At 49.2% G+C, this 23,074-nt stretch overlaps 1 protein-coding gene across 11 annotated transcripts in view; it reads left to right on the plus strand.

Annotated features, from left to right (window-relative positions):
- The window catches only part of LOC108002709 (protein Fe65 homolog), a 113,118-nt gene that overhangs the window by 42,709 nt on the left and 47,335 nt on the right, over window positions 1-23,074 (plus strand). The gene's annotated exons all lie outside the window — the stretch shown is intronic.

Here is a 23,074-nt window from a genome sequence, read left to right on the forward strand (position 1 = left end):
ATGAATAGTTGCACTCTCCTTCCAACCAACCGTTCCAATACACTTTCCTGCAACTATGATTCATTCGCGTGATTTTTCGTATCTCTCCTACGCATCAGTTCAACGAGAAATTTACCAGACCTCTTCTCGATACCTCGTTCTTTCCACTTCCATCGGAAAATAACCATCACGAGGGTGTCGAATCTCAGCGAAAAAAAAAAATTATCCAAAATTTCGCGCGAAGGATCGGTGGAGGGTGGACGCGCAAAGGGGAGGAGGTAGAACCGACGAAAGAACGACGCCTGTATCGTGATATACGCGAGAGAACGGTCCATGGAACGGCATATGGAACGACATTCCCCCCCATTCGCAATATCCGACCGGGCAAACAAAAATCTAATACATATTTGTCCGTGGCCGCGGCTGCAGCTCGCATAACTGGCTACAGCCATGAAGGGTGAATGGAAATGGAAGGTCTGGAGGGTGGTAAGGGGCGGGCAGAGGTCACGATGGCCGGGCCTCGATCTGCCAGCGCGACGACATTATCGGTTTCGCATCAACCTTAGTTTACTTCGCCTGCACGTGTCCTCCCCTCCTCACCCCTCCCCTTTCGCTCCTTCCGAGCTCACACGCGCATCGATGCGGCCCGAAGGCGCCTCTCTCTCCCTTTCTCTCCGCCAGAAACGAGCCGAGTCGCCGAAAGAAATGACGTTAACCGGTCGTCGAGGCAAGATTTCTTCTCTTACGGTGGAGGAAAGGAGTGGAGATGATCCAAGGGTGACGTTTACGCGGCGTAAAAAGCGCGGAAACGATTGCATTTAAACGGAGAATTCTGGGGAAAGGTCGCGGTTACGCTTTTGCGATTTCCATTCCGCCCTTGACACACGGCCAAGCCCTCGAAACACGAGGGGCTACTTATTCAATATCGTGCCCGTGTTTGCCTCGGGCCAGTGTTTGCGCTCGCGAATCATATTCCGCTTTTCATACCGCGATAAAGCACACACGGATCGCGAGGGTCGCGGTGCTACGCCCTGCCGAGGAATCGCCGGGGAACACGTGCATGGGGGGATGAAAGGAGGGACGTCTTTATTCGACATAGTCGACTTATCTCGGCCTCCCTTAATTCTGGGTGGGCGAGCAACGCGAGGATTACTGCTCTCTGACCTTCACCCCAACGTCAACCCCGTAGGTTGACCCGCACCTATCTTTGAATCATCTTTCGGTATTATAAGAGAGGACGCCGTAAAAATACTCGTTTCAGTCGCTAAAATCATTCCACTCGTCCGCCGTGAACGAGAATGCTTCTTTTCTTTACCGCACTCTCCTTTCTTCTTTTTCTTTTCGCCTTTCTGTTTCCGTCTAACGAACGCCCGCGTCCGAGCCGTAAATTCCGCGCGAGCTCTCGAAAAATTTCCGCGATAACATGTCGCGGTAACATCCGAGACGGAAAAAAGAGGGATGATAATTCGGTGGTTGGCGAATCTCTCGACGACGTCGCGGTGGAAATTCGGACGAGAACGAAGCGAAGCGAAGAGATGCGCGGAAAAAAAAGTCGAAAGAAAAAGGAGTACATATATATATATATGTGTGCGAAGCGCGAGACGAGTCGAGTATCTCGACGACTTACTCGACGGTTTTTCAGAATGTGAGGAGGATACGAGGAGCACGATGGGAACGAACAATCTTGCAAATTAACGGATCGCCCCGGTGAAAACACCGTTTACGCTCGCAGCCGTCGCTTGATTTCCGGAGCGAAGTTCTTCAATTAACGAGACAAATTGGCTAAATGAAAGAGCTTCCGCCGGGTTAACGAGTGACGGTACAATTTGTCGCGCTTTATTCGTCCGGTTTCCCGGGGAATTCCAAGAACGAAGGCAAAGAAATAGCAAGAGAGGGGGTTTCCTCCGTGAAAGAGGAAATTCATCCGTTAACTCGTTTGCGTTAGAGAGTCTATCGGGGTGAACTGGGGCGGGCAGGTGGCGCGGGGGCAGCGATTTTTCGAATTAATAGACTTGGGTTAAAGAGAGGAAAGGAGGGGGAAGCGAGGTAACAGAGCTATGGGCCCGGCCTGTTCATGCATAATACATATCACGCGCGGCAATATGTCGCCCTCGCTGCTTCCCTTGTTTTATGAATCCTTCTCGTCCCTTCAGGCCGGCTACTTTCAACCGTTGCCGCAGTTTTTCACCGCCCTAGGCTTTTGGGGCGAGATTCGTCGTCGTCATCCTCCTTGTTTTCTTCGCAGAAGCACGCTTCTGGAGATCCACCAACCGAAACTCTTCTCCGAAGATTATTTCTCCAGTTCCATAATTGCCTCGGCAACTCGAATTATTTCAAATCGAGGTGGAAACGTTACGAATAGGAAAAAACAACGTAGACAGACGGATCGTCGTCGAATTCTCGATCCGTTTCCGCGCGATCATCTTCTTCTTCCTTGGGGCCGGAAGAGTTGGCCCAACTAACGAGAGAAAATTTATGGCAAATTGTTTGAACCGTCGGCACGGTGCTAGCACCTGGTGCACGAAAATATATACCGTGTTGGCGGAAGCAGGCGTGGTTGTGCAGCAGATTTTGCGATGTCCCCTTTTTTCGCGTGACGCTAGGAGAATTCGGGCGAAACAGGAAAGGAAGGAAGGAAAGGGAGGAGGGGGGGTCTTCCTTTATTAGCCGACTTACACCTGGTATTTCCTCTATCTATTAAATTCCGAAGCTCCGCGCTCACGCTCGACATCGTAAGAGGAGAAGACTCGGACAATTACTGGAAGCTGGAAGCCGTAATCCTATTTACCGGCTCGCAAAATTATGATCGTCGTAAAGTTAACGCCGGGGTAAGGAAGCAAAGAGAGCATCGCGGAGGAAAATCCCGAGCAAGAAGAAATGAAGGAAAGCTCGGGTTACGCGAGGACAAAAATACTTTCCGTCTTCTCCGTAGAAGGAGAAGAAAAGGGGCCGTACGTTTCGCCACTTTATTACGAGGCTTAGTCGAGTTTCCTACCTATTAACTTTTGTGGACAGAGAGCCAGGGTGTACGGAAGGAAGAGACGAAAGAGAGCCTGCATCCGGCTTCAATTCCTCTTTCCCCTCCTCTTCTCTTTCTAGCACCGTATCTTGAAGTTGAAACGAGTGCAGGAGGAGCAGTTGAAACGAGAAACAGAAGAGAGAGGTAAAATAGGAAGAAGAAAAAAAGGAGAAGAAGAGGAAGAGGAAGAAAGAAACACGGGCAGAGAGCGTCGCGTCCTCCTCCCTCTCGCCATTTTTTCCTCTCTCTCTTATAACAACGGCCGAGTTGTCGAGCACTGCCGCGGGACAAATAATTATAATTCGCCTAACGTTCGAAGGAATTAATGCCGCGTTTAAAATTTCGGCACGCGTTTCGAACTGGAGCGACGAGGACGGGGAGGGCGAAACGAGGCGGACAACGAGGCGGGGGGAAGCAACGGCAATGCGTCTTCGAACGCCATTTTTAATTACGTTGAAACGCGTTGTTGAAACGGTGACGCGCGGCGGAGTTTATAGCGCGGTCGGCCCATTATTTCTGGAACGAGGCAAACTTCATTGTCGTCGGGAGGCTGTGGCGGAGCGCGGCGGCGGTTCCCCTCCAGAAGAGCATTGTGCGATCGCCACGGCTGCGGGAGCGTCGCCGTTTCAATTGTTGAGACAAAAAGCCGGATTCCTCGAGAGTCCGCGGAATGTAAAGCTGTGCGAGAGCGGCACGCCGAAACGGAGAAAATTGAAACGCTCGGAAGTTCTCGAATGACAAAGATTCTCGAAGAAATTGGAGCAGAAAGTGGCGCGGGGGGGATAAAGGGAGAGGAGAAGAAAATCGTTTCCGCATTCGTAAAGCGTCGATCGCGCTCGATGCGTACGATATACGTGTGTACGATCGCCTCCGTGATCCTCCATTTGGAATATTGCGCGAATATTGGGGCGACGAGACGCGAGTTATTCAGGATTTATTCGCTCGATGTGGCCGGATAAACCGACATTAAACGTTGATTTATAACGCTTAAGAGGATAAGAAAGCGCACGGGCGAGCTCGTATCTAGCTCATGGGAAAGAAAAATGGACGGCGAAAGGAGGGGGGTGGTCGTTTGTCCGTTGGACGGCGTATCGTGAATGGAATGCGTGTTTTCAAGAAACGAGCACCAGAGTTTCGCCGACAAATCGCGTAACGAAAGTGATCCTCGAGATGTGGTTCCTCGGTGTTGGTCCTGTCGGCAGAAAGGTTATGCGGAGAATGCGAGCGTAGAAAAATATATTCGATTCGGTGTTCTCGAAATAGGCCGCAAACGTATCTATATAGATATAAATTATACATGCCGCATATATATATATATATATATTTATATATGTATGATGCACGCGTATACGTATTACCTCGAGAATTTCGTGGATTAGAGAGAGGAAATGGAAGCCCTACGCGAGTGTGTCGGGACTAGAAATGTACCCTTCGAGGGTTACATCGACCACGGAATATTAATACGCTCGCGTCTCACCCACGCTTGGAAATCGCTCGAGCTTTTTCTATTCGAAGACGAATTGCGGCGAAATTTGTGCTCGTCTGCGTAACGTGTTGCGGTAAAAGGAACGTCGGTAAAATAAGGATCTGGAACTCGGAAACGTTGTTGGATCCGATTCGCGTCGGCGAAATAAAAAGGAATAAAAGGAACGAGAAGGAGAAATCGAGTTTAAAAGGAAATTCAAATTTTCCTCGTCGCTTTGGATATAAAATTGGAGGAATGCATCGCGAGATGTACGCTATTTACTTCGTTACCCGTTCGTAATAAGAGAGTATTTTTCATCTCGGCAGCAGGCGAGGGTTTAGGACGTTGAAGTGACCTCCAACCCCCTTCGCTCCTTTATTATTCCGCGTTTCCGCGGAACGAGAAGGCTGAATATGCAATAAAGTCCGGGAAGAGCAGGTCTCGTGACAGGAATGACGTCCCGATAGAATTCTTCGGGAAAACGAAAGAGAAAGAAAAAGACGAGGCTATGGACGGCTCTTGTTTTTCGTTTCGTTTCGTTTCGTTTCCCCGTTCTGTTTTTTCACGCCTCTCCTTCTCGATTCAATCGACGATCGACTTTTCCCCTGCCATTGCCTCCCTCCTCGACGTCGCAGTTGGCACAATCCCGTGCAAATGAAATTACCGCCCCACTTTTCCACCGATGCATCCACCGAGATCATCGGCCTGGTTGGTCGTTACACTGCCTCTTTCGTCCCTTAACGCAGAGTTGGTCACGCGCTTGCCACTAGCGCTAATGAGATAGATACGCGATGGGATAGGACGAAACGATAGCAGCGCGGGAGAAATCCGCGCCCGACAAACTCGCACACGCGCGAGGTGAAAGCTTAACCCATCAAATGGAAACACGTATTTGCTCTTCGCCTGTCGTGTGCAAACAACCACGCGCGAACGTGCCTGTAATACCATCCCGATTTCCCCCTGTATCTCTATCAACGCTCCTCTATCTCCCCCATCTTCCTTTTGCGCGAGTTCTCGCCACCGAGTATCCCTTCCTCTCGAAACGCGCGAAACCTTGGTCGACGTTTCGTCCGTCCACTCCTTCGTTCGATTAAAGCCGACGAAACACGCGCCTCCCCAAATCCTGGAGAATTAGTCAGGCCTGGAGATAAGAGCCGCGCTCTTCGTCGACTCGACTGGGCTCGATTCCCACGCTCGTCTCTTCTCTCGAAACGAGAGTTCGGTTTCGAGTTCGCGAGCGACCCCGGTTTATCGAAGGCTCGATTAACTTCTGAAGATGGTGAATGGAAGGGTGGATTTGTCGGGACAAAGGAAGTTGGTGGAGGGGGCGAATTCATGTTGGGAAATTTGGTCGAAAAATTTGGACGTCCATTGTCATTTCGTAATTACCATTCCATTGTCGAGATGGGCAACTCACGAGGCCGGGAGCGGATTCTAGTTAACGCGGTTGGCCCGCGGGCTCCCCAGGGTTTGGCCAAAGTATCGGCCGAGCATTTCAGCGTTAATTCGAGACAGGTGGAAATCGGGTCCATTGTTTGCGCTATCGTGGGTCGGGCAAGGGAATGGAGAATGAGGACGGCCATCCCCGCGCGCCGGTTAACGTTCGGTCCGCCGCATAGATTCGCCTCGAGGGCCGCGGACTCTATTAAAGCGGGGATAGTCTTTTGAATTCCTTGTCGGCGGATCGAGAAACGCTGCCGAGCTCGCCTGGGAAGGGAAAGATCGGCCGATCTCGCGTACGATTACGTCGCGACGCGAAATTGCGCCAGCTGGGGAAAAGTATCTCGTTCGAGGACCATTCTATTATTACGAGGACGTTCGTTTTTCAAAGACGAGAGATAGTTTCTCGTTGAAAAAAGGGACACGTATTTTTCGCGACGTTCCTTCTTTTGTCGCGTCTCTTTCTCTCTTCCTCCGAAGAAATGGAAGAAATGGATCGGTCGAACGAACGAGGTCACCGATCCATTTATAATAAACGCGAGTGAAACAAGAGACATCGCCTCTCGTCGGTTTCTCGTCATCGAAATGGAACACGGTCAAGCTGATTCCTTAATGGACGAGCTCCCAGACTCGCGATTAAGCCAGTGAATAATATATAGGAACGCCTATTCCCGTCGCTTTCTCGTGGGAGCGTTGAACAGGTTGCCCCTATTTGTCGGAGTTAATCGTAACCAATGGAGCACGGAGGCGTCTCTCTTTTCTTCCGTTCACGCGAGGCCAGGCCGGGGACTTTGGTCGAAACTTTAATTTGAACGATTTCTTATCGATCGAATCGTCTCGGCGGTGGAGCAATAGGTTAACGAGGCGGTTCGCCGCCCTCGGCGATCGATAACCCAGAAATCAACTTTTCATCCTCGAAATATCCGTTATCGTCCGCGAATAAATTAAACGCGCGGTCGAATTCGAACGATCGATCGAATCGAATTCTTCGTTGTACGCGCGACTGCTCGTTTCGTGTTTGATTTCGGAGGAGAAAGGAGAGACGCGTCTCTCGTAACGAATAAACTCACCCCTTCGGTAACTCGAGGCGCTCCTTTTCATCCGTTGCACCGGCCGAGAAGGGATTAAGGTAATCAGATTCGGCCCGTTAATCGGAAATCCTTGCAATTTGAAAAGGAATCGGTTGCTTCGGAGGAAAGGAGGTCGGAGCGTTCTCTCTCGAAAGCGATATATACCGAAAGATTTTTGCGTTGGAGAGATAGAGGCGGGGGCCGGTTCGGTGAACGATTAGGTGCTCGTTCGTAGACAAGCTGCTGCGGATTAAGAGGGGTAGGTATCGCTTGTAACAAGATTATCCCGAAGAAGAAGCACGAAGAGGGCGAGGGAAGGGACAGGGTCGAGTATAGTAGACTGGCACGAGGATGAATGTTGGCGAGAGGGTAGAACCCAGCGGTGCTCTAGTTGAAGCCCTATCCGTATAGGTGTCTACCGTATAGAAACGGTACGCTGATCTCGTTACCGCCTGAAAAACGCACAGGGAAGATTCGCGAAAGCGCGTGGAAGGAAGCGGCGAACCCAGCTGTTTCCGTTCACGCCCCGATTTCGACTCGCTCTTCGAGGGGCTCGAGTAGATTCTTAGAAAAGTCAGTAGATAAAGAGAGAAGTTATTATTGGCTACGAAGCACCGAGTTACTTGACTTTTTTTTAAGATTTTTCAGAGGGCTTTAAGAGACCGTATCGTCCGGCTTGCTACGTAATTTATCCGCGAGTCGGATTCGGTTCGAGATCCAGGAGGGGATTAGCCAAGCTCGATTATAGACTGCGCTTCGAAAGTCTCTTATCCTCTCTTTTATCGTCTATTCTTTTCCGCGAAACTTAATTCATCGATAATAGCGCTCTCCCCAAACTAATTTTCTTCCCTATTTGCTCGATCTCGTTTATCGGCCATTCCGGTTATCATTTTCCCTCCAGCTTCGATATCACGATCGTCCGTCAGCCATTTCGCGAAACGATCCTTCGCAAACGTCGTTTGGTAAACGATTCTTCGACCAAGTTTCCGTCGATGGACGCGGCTCGAAACACACGTTCGACCGTGAAGAAACTTTCATCCCAGGAACAGAGAATACAAACTTGCCCCGTGACTGGGAAAGTCGATATCGAGAAAGGATCTCTCCAAGCCTTCGAATCGCGACTGAAACTTCCAACTTCCAAACCTCCCCCCTTTCACTCCCGCGTCTATCCCGGAATTTGCGTGTATCCGTTCTCTTTCTTCTTCTTCTTCTTTTTCTTTCCCTCCCTTTCTTTTCTCTCGCCCCGAGAAAAAAAGCTCGCCCCTCTTTCGCCTCTTTCGTCTTTATCAAGCAACGCGTACAAGACAGCATCTCCTTACGAGCGGTGTTCGCTCGAAAGAACAATTTTCGACGGTGGACGCGAGGTGGCGGGCGAGGTTCCTTTGTGAGAAACTCTCGGTTCGTTCCCTCTTGCCAAAGGGAACGTTTTTTTGTTTTTTTTACTAGCCTTGTTTCTTTAATATACCCGGTTATACTCGAGCCTTGTGGAACAATCCGCACTTTCGTACGCCTACCGGAGCTCGTTCACCCACTCGACGAGAAGAAGGAACGGAACAAAGTTCTTGCTCGTTCCTCTTTCACGGCCACTTATTGTAAACAAGGGGCGGGACTGGGCAGCGGAAATATTCCGCGAAATATTCCCTCGAGTATCGCGCGATTCGAGTCGCTGGCCAAACAACGCCTCTGATCTCGCGAAAACTAGCCGTGGAAAAATAATTCCTCATCGGATCGTGTTATTTCGTCGTTTGTACCGTTTAAGAGGCAACAAGATGGTCCGTTTCACTTATACTACGTACATAGTATAAAATGTGGAATAAAGAATTGGTACGCGAGATAGGACAAATATAACGTCGGTCGGGGAGAAACGGGTTTAGGGACGCCCACGGACGGTTTGCCCTTTTCCTTTTTCTCGTTTACTTGACCGAAACAGTTGGGATGGGGGACGAGGCCTATCCGACAAACAACGAAACATCGAAGAATCCCGTCCCGAGGAAACGCGACAGCGCGATCCGGGAGCGGAATTAATTAACAAGAGAATAGGTAATTTCCTCGGATTTCAATTGCACGGATTACAGAATACGGGGCAAACCGTGGAACGGCGTTTACCGTATTTCGGTAAACATTGTTGGGGGCATCGTTGTTGCCACGGTTAACAGTGCATTACGCTCGAGCGCATGTGGGACGACGCGCGCGTACCGTGCCACACCGTGGTCGTGTGCTCGACCTTCGACGCGTGCACACACGTCCACCTGCGCTCATCGGTGTGCCGTGTAAATACGGAAAGGCGTATCGGGCTCGGGCCATTTATAGGTGAGATCGAGAGAGAGTGTTACTCGGTCTCTCCCTCTTTATACATCCCTCCCGTAATTACGATACAGGCTTGGGCGGCCGTAAACGGCGGCACGGAGCGAAGTAACAAGAGGCAAGGGTGTCCGCGATGCTGACAAATATCGGCGATAAAACGCGCTACGATACGATACTACGATGCCTACGATCTCCCATCTCTGGAGGAGACGCAATTATCACCGGCCGTCTCGTTGTCGTTTCATAAATTCGACGGAGGACGCGCCCTCCCCTCGTTATTTTCATTCGCCGACCTTCTTCGATCCACCCTTCCAACCGACCATACGGACCAGATTATCCCTGTTATTCCGACGTTAGTCTGCGAATACGCGTTGTATCGTAATTGGCTGCTTTTCCCTCTCTCTCTCTCTCTCTCCTCTCCCCGTTGTCGTTGCGCACGAAAATCGGACGGTTGGTCGGCACAGCGGAAGAAAATCTTCCCTGGGAGATTTCCTCGTGGGAGTGGATTCTCGCGAAATATTCAGGGGCAAATTACGAGCGCGGTGCATAATCGGCGGCCGCGAAACGTCGGTGATATATCATAAACTACGTGAATTATTAGCGCAGAAAACTCGGCTCGGTGAATTAACACGCAACGCGGTTTATCGTTTTATTGAATTATTCATAAAGTGGGGGAACGAAGCGATAGGAGGACGAGGCGTCTCGTCCCTCTTCCCTCGCCCCTACGCGATATTTAACGCGTCGGTGTCCTTTAACAAATTATTTATCCGACCGCGCCAATTCCATTAACGCTCTCCTTACTCGCCGCGATCGAACTTTCGGAAATTCCTTCCCGTTCGTTTCTCGGTTCTCGGTTTATCGGCGATATGTTTCGCGCCAATTTTACCCATTGTTACCCGGGTAACAAGCTATATCTTGTCGTCGATACGCTCGATAGGACGGATAGAGGGATGATTTGATGGATACTCGAAGGTTATCTCGCTCGAATCTCTCGAGATGGAAGGAGGAGGAGAATATACACGTTCATCGGATAACACGGGTTTTGGTCGAATCGGAGGGAGATTAGACGATCGAAAGGTGGAGACGAGGCGAACGGGGATAGGAGAGGGTAGGGGTGGATAAAAATAAAAGAGCACTTTTCTTTAATGATCGGGAGGCTCGTCCATTAAAATCCTGCTTACTCGCCGAGTGCTCCCGCCATTGTCCTAATTACTCACGAATTCCTCGAGAGCCACTTTCCCTTCTTCTCTCTTTTTCTCTCTCTCTCCTCCTCTCCATCCTCTTTTTTAATCTTCCCCAGAGCCTCTGTCGCACGTCGTCTCGGTCGCCGACTAGGATATCCTGCCAATTATTTCTTCCCTCTTCGTCTAATAGACCGGGGATCAAATTGCTGCGAGCGAAAGGTACGAATAATCCGGTTCGATAACTCGTTCCCTCTTTCGACTCGATTCGAAATCGTTCGAGAGTAACTTTTCTTTCTCGCGGATCTGCAAATTTAGAATCTTGAATTCGGAATCGTGAATTTCGTTTATCTTTTTTTATTATTATTATTTCTCTCTCTCTCTCTTCTTGACTTTTGAAGCTTCAGTGGAGCGCGACGACACGTTTCGTTTCCACGTCTCTATTCACGATCGAAACGACGACAGACGGTTCCCTTAAATCCCATCCGGCCGCGTTTTCACGAGCCCACGCTGCAGTTTTCGCTCTCGTAAATGTCTCTATCATCGTCGCTTTATGCCTTTTTGTACTTTTATCCCAACGTAGGACTCCCTTGGTCGGTGTCTCCCCCTTCCCCCTCCCTGTTGTATCGCGACGTCGTTAAGGGTTGCTTGTAACCGGAACTTACGAGATCCGTAGGCGAAGATGATGGCTGTTCCGTTCCTAAGGGGAGGTTGGATATCCGCCTACCAAGTGTCTTTTAACTATTTTCGTAAATGGATTTACGCGTGGAACGGCGCGTTATCCCCGTCAGCCTCGGTATCGGAAGTGATTGTTCCCGCTCTCCCTTATCGTTTTGCCACCCTCCACATTTTTCCGCTCCCTTCTTTTTCCTTTTTTCCCTTTTTTCTTTTTTTTATTTCGCGCGGTAATATTTCGTGGAAGAGCGGCAATAACCTGCTCTCATTACCACCGGTTATTTATAGGCCTCCTCTTTTTCGCAATGTACCCGATCGTATCTCTCCATTCAATCTTCCCGCTTTTATTCCCCGTTATCGCGCGCCTGTATACGCGTCTCTCGTTTCCACCGCCACGAAATTTTCACGATTGGCAAGGTAACACGGTCGCCACGCGTGTGTGTCGAGAAAAAAAGAGAAAGAAGAAAAGAAAAGGATCGCGTGCGCTCTCTTGGAGTGAAGCGTGGAGTGAAAGGAGGGAAGTTTTCGAAAAACGAAAAAATTGGAAACGAGGGAGAGAGAGAGAGAAGCAAGGTATTGAGAAGCAACGCTAACGATCACGACGACGTCGTCTCGTGAAAACGAGAACGAAGGGGAGAAGTGACGGTGCTGTTCACTCGTAGTTTCGCTCGCGATTCGCGGGGAAATTCGCCAAGTTGGCCGCCGCGTCTGGCGACGTCTTGGCACAAAGAGAAAACCGCGACTGTCGCGTGACAGCTCGTAGGTATTAAATTGCGGAGCGAAAGAGCGGAGAGGGAAGAGCGAAAAAATGGAACGGGCGAGGCGAGACTTGCGTCATATTTCAGGTGGCACGTTTCGCGCATCACAACTTGTCTACGTGAAACGTAAATAACCGATATGACGTTTTCTCGACTTTTGTGCTCGAGATATCTTTTATCTCGAGATATATACATATATATATATATCTTGTTGCTTTTTAAATCGTTAGATTTTGAATAGAAATTTTATCTTATTCTTATTTTTGAGATGAAAATCTGTCGGATATCCGATGCTACAAGCTATCGATTATAAGGAAAAAGAAAGAAATTTTCTTTTCCTTTCCTCCGTATTATCCCATTTTCGATCTCGATGGTGCTTGATCCGAACAGGTTACTCCTAGGAATTAGCCGAAAATTTCATTCCCTCGGAGAATGTTTCAACCCCTTTTCCCCCACCCTTTTTGTTTATTTATATCCCGATGTATCTTATTCTTCTCCCGAGAACGCTTCCTCTCGAACATCGTATTTTCCTTTCTCGATTCGTCTTCTTTTCCAATTTTTCAGTATTTACCATCCCCTTCGATTCCTCGCTCTCCTTCGCCCTCTCACGCGTTCATCTTGGACGTAAAAACGGCGAGGTTAACCGAGAGGGTGGAAAAAAAAAGAAAAAAGAAAGAGAAGAAAAGAAAACGGATCCGCGATATCGTAGTTGAAATATTGAAATATCACCGCTAGGGAGAGGATCGTGGGAACTATATTAATTCGAGCTAATTAATTAGCGGCTGGCAAGGGCGCAGTTCGCTCTTACCGCGGAGCCGTCTCTACTTATCGGAAATAATTAATTGCTTGGCAGGCGATACGAAGCCGCCAAGTAACCGTGCGTCTGTGCCATCGTATATAAAATTTTTCAACAATTAATTACCGGCAAATTAATACGATTGATCGTTATTTGCCCGACGTAATATCTGGCCCTCGCTCGAATTCCTCTCCCCCTCTCGTTCCGTCGACCACGCGCGACAACCTCGTCCGCGCGTGTACACGCCGCGTTCAATTTCGAAAATTCGTTTTCAATTGGTTCGAAAGGACGACGATGGTTGTCGACCATCGAAAATATACGAATTACCGCCCCGTAACGTGTAATAAATACGTCGCACCGCGTTTTAGAGTTCGCGATTGCATATTTAATTACGCTCTCGTGGCTGTGTATACGATATTGTTGGACGCGTGGTTACCGTCGCGTTATAAGAAAATACGGGAGACACGAGTATTCCCGTTGCTGGCTAGCGATAAATTATTAAAAAAGAAAAAAAAAGGAGAATAAAGAAAAGGAGAGGAGAGATGGCGTAAGAGTTGGAGGGGTGGAAAGAAAGATCTCCGGATAAATTTACGAGGAAATATAGCCGCGAGCTGGTAGACAAGTGGCGCGTCCACCTCGTAAAATCTATGCCTCTCTTGCCCCCATTGCCCGTCCCCCTGTCCCCCTTTCACCCTTTCCATCGTTCCCGCGCCACTTCGGAGTTCTCTCTATTTTCGACCAGCGTATAAAGTCCATAGTGGACTTGAGCGGGGCGCGTTTACAACCCTTGGACTCGAAAACCAAAGCGAGTGTATGTGCACGTTGATTAACCCCCTTGTAATTCCACCCTCGTAGTTACGTTAACGCCACGTACCATCTCCTCCTCCTCCTTCTCCTCTTCCCCTCCTTCAGCCCTCTTTCACCCTCCTTTCCGCGTTGTACATCGCAGGTTGTTGTACACGCTAGTTGCCGACCGGATTTTTTCGCTTTACTCTATCCTCCTCTCGCCGACGCGAGAGTTAAACGCGCCGATTTTCTCCTTTATCCCTCGCCCCATCCTCCTTTTCCGCCCTCGATACGCCTTCTTCGCCACGATTCCAACCGAAAAACGAACGAACGATTTTCCATCGGCACGACGTTCATCGACCCAGCCTCTTCCACCTTTCGTATCGTCCATCCCCCTACCGTTCCCCTGCTACCAATATCCCCCTCGACGTTGCTTTCGCTCAGCAGTTTTCTCCCCAGTTCAAGTTATTACCTCCGGCTCCGGATACAAAATCGTCGACTAAACGCGCGCGCATCGCGTTTAATCGCGATGCACAGCCCCGTTCAGCTCGTTCTCGTCGTCGATGTCGAGACCTGAACGATTAATGGCGCTCGAGGAGAAGCGACAAAGAGAGATAGAGGGAGAGGGAGAAGTTTGGCGAGGCGCGTGTTGGCGAAATTTCAGGCCGGTCTATTAATTAACGCCGCGTCGCATTTGCATATCGCTCATATTTTATTTAACATCTCGGCTGAACTCTCTCTCTCTCTCGAATGCACAGCGATTCGCGCAGAGGGACGCGCGTAATAATTCTCCATAACGCGGCAGCTTGGTTTTTCTCCCTGCCCTTCCTCCTCCTTCTCCTCCCTTTCTGGTCAGGAGGAGCAACGTTAACAGAGACTTACGCGTAGCGAGAGAATTACGCGTGCAAGCTCATTACCCTCGGCTATTTATGTATTCCGCTACGCGCGATTATTATCGCCGCGCGATTTATGAAGGTTCACGCGATTCGCGCTAAGGACCGCGAATAATTTGCGAGACGGCGTTCTGCGTGTTCGTAACCGAGGCCCTCCCTCTCTACTCGCTTCTCTGGCAAATTTCTCTTTCTCTCGTTCGAAACCATTCGCTCGGTTCCCATTTTGGTATAATACGCGGCACGCGCGGTTAAAGGCACGTTGGAAGGCGAGGATGACGGGAATTGTTTCGATCGCGTTCCATCTTGGAAGGTTGCACGAGGAGTATCGTCGCCCTATGGCGTGTGTGCGTGTACAGCGAGCTTGAACAACCGCATAACCATCGATCGAACGGGGAACGTAAAGCCGTTTCGTGACCGGCCGCGGGAAACTCGGGCTTTTCGCCGCCGTTCGGCCTTATTGGCGGCTGGCCACCAGCCAGCAAATCTTCTCTGCAATTTCTTCCCCCCTGACCGGACCAAACACACATAGTCCGTAAGTCAATTATAAGGTGCGAGAAAATGGGGGTGAAGGGGTGTGTCTCGCAATAACGGAACGGGTGGGCGATATAAAAGGACGCGCCGGCTTCGTGACGTAGTTACAGAAACTCCTTTGGGGAGTTTGCCAGAATGCTTTGTCTGCGACGAGCATCTCTCTCTTTCTCGAGTATCGATGGAACGACGACTTTATGAAATTCTGAGGAGGCATCGAGGTGGCAAAAGAAAGGCATCTTTCGTTTTGGCTTCGTTTCGTGGTTTCTTCGATGCGAATCATTGGACTTTTCGACTTTTTTAACGTTTCTCTGTTTCTATCACGAGAGAATACGCGAAACGAATTTCGGGGGAGAATAAAAATCCTTGTACCGTTGCCACCATTGATTTTCTAGCTCTGAGAAGAAAGGCGTTCGAAACGAAATATCGGAGCATGGTTGGCCACCGGTGAAAACCGCTAAAATCTCGCCTGCTCCTCCATCGATTGGCGACTCGCCAACGATACGTCTCGACGATTCTCAGAATTGTTGGAGGAAAGGGTCGAGAGGTGAAAGGCAGGGGATTGGCGGTTCAATTAAAAGAGACGGCGAAAGAGAAACGGCCGGTTGTTGAAGAGGTATCGGGAAGGGTGTACACGAAGAAGGGTATAGAAGAATTAAACGACTAGCAGCTAATATCGCGAGAAATACTGTTATTGCCGCTAATATTTCTCCCCGCCGGAGGGAAATCTCTTTATAACCCCTTCCACCGCGAACGATACAGGCGTCCATATTGCACCTCGTTTCACCTGTAACGCCTGCTTCTCCCAACGAGAACAGACAATTCTCCCCAGATTAAACGGAATATCAGAGGCGCGGAAGCGGAGAAGTTACCCTTCCTCTTCCTATGTTTGTGTAAATTTTCCACGATTCGAGCGAGAATACTGCTCCATAACTCTGTAATTTCGGGATGCGAATCTTGTAACGTACACACACACACATATATATATACATATCCTCTAGAAAAACAATCCTAAATTAATAAGAATCGTTGCCACGAAGTGAATGGAATTCCGCTCTAGATATTCCCTCTTAAAAATAATATTTTTTCCTCGATATTTTTCCAACCTCTGCTTCGTACGAGCGAACGTAAGATCCATCGCTCTGTACCCCCAATATCGCTACCGAGATACCGTTTATTATTGCCGATGGTATCCGCCTCGGGAAATCTCCTTGTAACCGGTTCCTTCCGCTCGAGCGAAGGAAGGGTTGTGCGAACTACGTGTACAACCACCTTCTTCCATCCGCGTAATTCATGAACCAGACAAAATTCACGACGAAGACCCGGAGGGAGGATATTTTTCTGGCGCGAGGTTGTTATTGTCTCCCCGCTGAAATTTCGTACGAGCCGCCACCCTGGCTGCCTTTTCAAACGTCGCTCGTACGGACAATACGGAAAATCGGGGGAAGTTTGCCTCGTTATCCCCGATACGCCGCGGTTAAAAAACCTTGGCGCAAACTTTTTTAAGCAACGTTAACGGGGGAGAGGAAGAAACGGAACGCCGTGCATTTTTCGATTCTTCTCTTCTCCTCCGAGCATCCGTTAATCGAGAAGTTTTCCTTCGAGCTAAAACTTTCCCCTTACCTCGAGACCTCGAGCCGCGATAAACCGCGCGGTTTATCGCCACGCGTATCACCCTTGGTAAACGTTTAAGAGCGGTAGCGAGATGGCAAAAATGGAATTTTAAGTTTAACGTATACGGGGGAGGATCAGCGATCACTATTTTTTCGTATATGGAGGAATTGTGTCGTTCGTTGTTATAGTCCAACAAGACCGAGTAGTTTTTGGAAATTTGGCGAAGCATCGAATCGCTTGAATCGTCCATTGTTTGTCCAACGAGATCGAATAGTCGCAAGTTTTTGTAAATTTGGCGAGGCGTCGAAGTTTCATTCGTTTCACGAATAATCGAATCACCATTGTGTCCAAGCAACAGGACCGAATAGTCGCAAGTTTTTGGAAATTTGGCAGAGCGTCGAAGTCATTTCGCGCTGCCGAATAATCGAATTACCATTGCGTCGTTCGTTTGTCCAAGCAACAGGGCCGAGTAATCGCAAGTTTTTGCAAATTGGCGAAGCATCGAAATCGGTTGGGCCAGGTGTTATCGCTGGCAAACAATCGAATCACCACTGTATCGCCCGTTTGTCCAAGCAACAGGACCGAATAGTTGCAACGCTTACGTAATGCGTTAAAGTGGCGTGTACGAGATAATCAAAGTAGTCCAAGTGAAAGCCGCGTGTTGTAATCCAGGGATAGTTTCTTCGTCGAAGCGCGGTACTCGAAGCGCGTTTCCCCCTGTAATCCCGATAATCCACCGGTCCCAGAGTCTATTACGTTCTCTTTACATAATCTATAGGATCGGGCGTTCCGTGGGGACGGGCCATAAACAAACGCCTAGTACGTGTACAAAATGAGTTGTTGCCGGGTTTATCGGTCGTTCGAGGTGGCGCACTTTCGGAACGACAGAAATTATTTCGCGAAATTGATCGTAGAGGGAAATTCTCGAGGGTAAACCGTGTCTGAGAAGAGGGGGTGAACGGGAATGGATAAAAAGCGACGTGTCGTAAAGGTGGCGGGAAAACTCGGTTTGCCCCGTAGCTAAGAGGATTAGCGAGATGGCATCTCGCGCACGGATATCGGTTCCTTGGTAAAAATTTCAACCGACGCAATATCGCTTTTACGGGCGTACTGTAAACCAGAAAGACGCGTCTAACCTGTACGACGCGTACGTGCTGCTCGATGGACGTCCAGGGTTTAAGGTGTACGCACAAAGGCTGGGAAACCGGACGAGAACCGAGTCTTTTCCACTCCCACCTTTCTCTCTTTCGATCATAGAGAAGAGAATACGAGAAGTATTCTCTCCGAAACAACTCCCCTATGGATAGAGGCTATTTTTATTTACTCCGATAATAAAACTAAAAGTATCGCGTATTCGCACGTACACGCGCAGACAGAGTTTAATACCGGAGAACGAGAGAACACCGGCGGATTTCGGTACGTAAAAGGTTAAAGGCGAGTTGATATATGGGCGCGCGGGGGGGCGTTTTGGGTGAAAAACGGCGATCGAAAGTACTACGGCAGAAATATCCTTTTCCCGCTCGTACGTAAAAATGGCTCGATCTCGCGTCGCTTAAGTACATGTGCCAACACGATATTCCCCGTGGATCCGAAACTGTATATAACCGCGACCGCGAAACGCGATAAAGCTTGGAGATCGCGGCGCGAGCACGTATCCTCCTCCCGTTAAAAAACGCGTTAAAAGCGAGATTTATCGGTTTCCGTTATCAAATTAACGGAAACGCCTTCCCTCCTCTTTCGATCGTTTTTTTTTCTTTTTTTTTTTTACTTTCAAAACTCGCTCGATCGAGACGAAATCGGACGATTTAACGCGAGATTCGACGGTGGGGATTTCGCGCCCGATTCTCCGAAGGGAGTCTTCGACACACTTTCGAATTTCGAATATCCAGCAGCTGGCAACGCTGCGGTTGCTCGAAATCGGGGCCGCGCGGAATTACGGGGCGGAGAGGAGTTTTGCCCCGCGATCGCGGCACCGGGGAGGAAAAAATGATGACCAAACTTAGGTTATTACCGCGGCACCGAGTTTAATCTAAATGCGAATCTAACGAGGACGAGACTCCCCCCATTCCCTCCCCCTCCTCGCTCCGTTCACGGCGCACACTCCAAGTCGTCGCCCTGCATTTCTACTTCTCTCTCGTCTACGCGTTCCTGGTTCGCTCTCGTGGCGGCCGTGTACATGCGCGATTCGCGCTCGCACGAGACCGACACCTCTCTCGTCGCCGGCGACGGTGTGTAAGGCGTCCTCTCCGATAACCGCCTTTCCAACTTTCCAGACCATCCTAAATAATTGCACGAATAATTCAACTTTTGTTCGTTTAAGTGGTCGGCCGATTTCCGGAATCGAGTGTACAGAAATAAATAAAAGAAAGAAAAGAAACTCGGATACTCTTCTTTTCCATTTATGTAATAATTATCCGCCTCCTCCGTCGAACAGGACACGGGTTTTAATTATTAGACCAGGCTAGGTTAGGAAGACGAAAAAGAGAAAACACGTCTCGCGAGGTTTTCCTCTCTTTGGCCACGATCTTCTACGATCCAGCGAACTGCGCTAGACTGGTTAATCATTTTACCGTACGACGGTCCGTCCTTGAAATATCGATTCGCATCTGTCGGATACTCGGAACGGTTTCAAGATGGCGGTTGACGAACGTAGCAGGCGGGTAGAGAAAGACGTAGCGGTCAAATTAGATTATCTCTACCGTTTCCGGAACGTTTCCTCTCTTTCTTTTCTTTAATCACGCTCGAGGACGGGCAAACTTGGATTCCTGACTTACGTTGAAATGCAACTACGCTTAACTTGGACGCTCTCGCATAAATTTGTATAATTCGTCTTAATAGCGAATCTTTAAAAGGGGATCCCTTCTCTCCGAGTATTGGATGGAAAAAAAGAAAGAAAATCTCCACCGCGTCGAATGTTGGAGAAAATGTTTGCCACGAAAATATAATTTTCGCTGTTTAAATATATCCGATATCGATCGAAACGAAAATAGAGGCGGGCGAATCTGAAAATTATAGTAGCAACACGATCATCGCACGAGGCTAAGCTATTATTATCCCGGGGAACGTCAGAAGTGGCGAAAAATCTTGCATCGGGACGAAATTGCACAGTGGCCTGTCACTCGCCACTCCGATCTTGATCGAACGTCAAAACTGGCGGTCGATCGGAATTACCTCGCGCACGGAAACACGCTTCTAGACAGGGGGAGAGGGAAAGAGAGAGAGAGACGCTTAGATCGATAGACGGTGGAGCGACGTATGGCTTTGTGCCAGACTCGGCTCACTTCTGTTTTGTTGCCGTTTTTAGACCGGCCAGTGTGCAGACTCCGCACACCGAGATACACACCGTCCCTTTTTCCCCTCGTCACGGTGTGTCCTTCCACGAGGCAGCGAACGGGACGTTCGCGCGAGCGCCTATTTTCACCCTCGAATCGAACGTGTGACGAAGCACCCGTCATTGTCACGAAGAAACCCATTTTGTCACCGATCCCCCGCCGTATTCCAAATTCCCAATCTCGCGTCACGACTCTCGAAACTCGAGATATCCTCCGTTCACCGACCGTGTAAGAGATATTCAATTTTTCGACTCGCCGCGTCTCGAATGCTAAATACGAGCTACGCTGTACATGTGCGTATATACGAACGTACATACGTTTCCAGCGAGAGAAGAAAAGAATTCCGTGAGAGAGGGCATTGGTTAAATCGCGCGCTAACGCATCGGCAAATAGCAATCCGGAAAAGTAGCCGTCTGCGGTCGTAAACAAGCAGGTCGGATGAGAGAAGGACGGATTGAAAGAGATAGCCGGGATCGCGGTGGTGTATACTTTGCGAATTAGACTCCGCGCTTATTCATATTCATCGAGCGTCCCTACTTTACACGAGTCATAAACCAAGTTTTAACTACCGACCTTTCACCCTCCTAGTGCCGCTACGACATTTAAGTGAAAACGGTCGACGTCTGGACAGACGCGGCTTTGCACGCCCGTCCATTTCGAAATTTCGATCGTTTCTCGCTCTCGTATTATCGTTAAACGTCACGAGGAGAGAACTCGCACGAGCTGGAATAACGCGATTTAAATTTTCATCGATCGGTCGTGCTCGGTGGTTTCCCGATTGCCTTGGTTTTATTTAAAAGAAAAAAAAAACAGTTGTTGTTTTCCAGCGTGGCACGCAGAAGCGAGAATGATGTATCGTCGATTCTGGTCGTCGGTCAACTCGACTAAATCATCGCCGAGCTGTGACACGTCTAAACATCGTCGACTATCGATCGCGATTATCCGGTAATAATCGCGCGGCGCGATCAATTTTATTCAATTTTATTCGTGGTTGCCGCGCGTTTTAAATTTCGAAGAAGAAGAGAAAGATGCTCGATCCGATCGTACGTTTTCTTTTAATCTTGTAACGCGAAAAAGATTATTTATATTCGGTCCATCCCTTCCTCCCCCGAATCGAGCGTTGAACGGTATCGAGAAGCCGGATAAGATCGCGTGGAAGGGGTCGATGTTGGTGAGCCAGAATCGGAGAGCAGTGACGGGCTAACAGCGTTCAAGGGTTGCGTGCGGCGCCGTGAGCGAATGGCGCCAGGACGTCTAAGCGGCGACGGATCGTGTTTCGATCGCGTCGTTGGGTGGGGAGAAAAAAATAGGCATAAGCACTATCTTCTGATCGAGCCAATCTAACATCATCCAAAGTTACATACGTCCTCGAGAAACGGTGGATTGTGGCGAATGGCGAGCCTCGAAGAAGAAAAAAGGCCTCGAACGAGATCGTTCGTAAGTTGTTCGACGAAAATGAACGGGAGGAGGCTCTCGTTTTCGTTGTGTCCGTCTTTCCTCTTTCATCTCGAACAACCTCTAGTATAAATACGATGGGATAGCCCTCGCAGCTGTTTGCATTCGATCTTCCGCTCTGAATATATCTTGACTCGTTTCGCCTCGTCGAAGCGGCCCCTATATGCGTACGTGTACACGTGTGCATGCAGCAGCGTTCGAATTTCGAGTAAATTTGCCTTTTCAAACGTTTCTTTAACGAACACTCGGGGGAGCGGCACTTTTCGTCACTTTGGCAAAAAAAGCGCGACCGTGAGGATGGTGAAATTCAACGATGAGGGGGTGGAAAAAGGCAGTGTCGGGCGCCATTACCTGAAAAAAATCTTGACCTTTTCGAAGGGCGGCCAACATTTTCGGACCGCCGTAAAACTTAACGGCCGGTTTTCAAATTGTCCCTTGCCTTTTCTCGCCGTAACGAGACACGGTGCTTGGGCTCTTCGCACCCCATTCTCTATGGTCTCCCGTGCGAGAGACATTTAAGACCGTAACTTCGTTGTTATGGGGGGGAGAGAGGGAGAGAGGAGAAGTAAAGGAAAAAGCTTCGGAGAGGGTGGCGGACAGCATCGACACCCGGCCTGGGGCATAATCGCAAGACCGGGCTCGAATAAACGGGTTGAATTCCGTAAAAGGGTGAGCGTGGGGGGAGAGGAGAGAGGAGGGGAGCGAGAATCGCTTTATTTCTCGGCCCGTGAAGAATCTTATCGCGGTGAACCGTGAACGAGAAGAATAGAACAACGGTCCGCCAACTCCGCTGCTATTTTGGATTACGTAGCGTGAAATATAACGAGAATCTATTCGAAATAAAATAAATTCGCCGTACGTATTCCGCCACTTTCTTTCTTTAATCGAATTTCGTCTATCTATCGAGAGGATAGGAGCTGGAAGGTTGTTGGGACCGAGGCATTGGATATTTAAATTACAGCGTCGATCGATCCGCAAAGAAGATTAGTTCGCATGGCGTAGCTCTGTTAAAAAATGACTACCACCCCCACACTAGAATGCTCGATGGAGTTGGTCGATCGCCTTCGGTACTTATGAGATACGTGACCCCCGCAATTCCACGAGTAGCGACAGAACGTGGTCGAAGAGGTTGCTCTGCGCTCATGAAAGTTAATATTCCGTGGAAAGGACTTGTACACGTATACACATACACACACACACATATATATATATATAGAAAAGGACGTCAACGAAAAGAGAGGGGTAAAGATGAAGAGGCCAAAGAATAGAAGAAAGAACAACGAAAGAAAGGACGAGAAGAAGAAGAAGAAGAAGAAAAAAAACGAAGGAGAGAGGTACTCGTCGGTGGTAAAGAGCCCCTTCACCCCCTAGACTTCATCTAGACTCGGCCGAGGAATCGATAGGGTGACTCATCGAGGGGCGGTGACGGAGTTCTCTCCCTCCCTTATTCCCTCCTGTCCTCCTTGTTCACCCTTCCCACGCCCTTCTCCTTCTCTTTCCTTCTCTTTCTCAACCTTGCTTCCGGTTCTAACGCCGAAAGCGTGTCCAAACTTTCAAACTCTCCGCGCACGGCCTCCGTTCCTCCTCTTCTTCCTCTTCTTCCAGACTGCTCCCTTCACCCCTTCCCTCCGAAATAACGAAATGCGCTGTTCGGTGGCCTTCCTCGCGCCACTCGTATTCGCCCGCCCGCGGAATTCGCTGACTCGACGCTGCTCCCCGGCTTAAAGAGTCGCAAAAAAGGTGGAACTTCCCCTTTTTCCTGCCTTTTCCTCCGCAGTG

Source organism: Apis cerana, linkage group LG2, assembly GCF_029169275.1.
Source record: "Apis cerana isolate GH-2021 linkage group LG2, AcerK_1.0, whole genome shotgun sequence".
NCBI classification, from domain to species: domain Eukaryota; kingdom Metazoa; phylum Arthropoda; class Insecta; order Hymenoptera; family Apidae; genus Apis; species Apis cerana.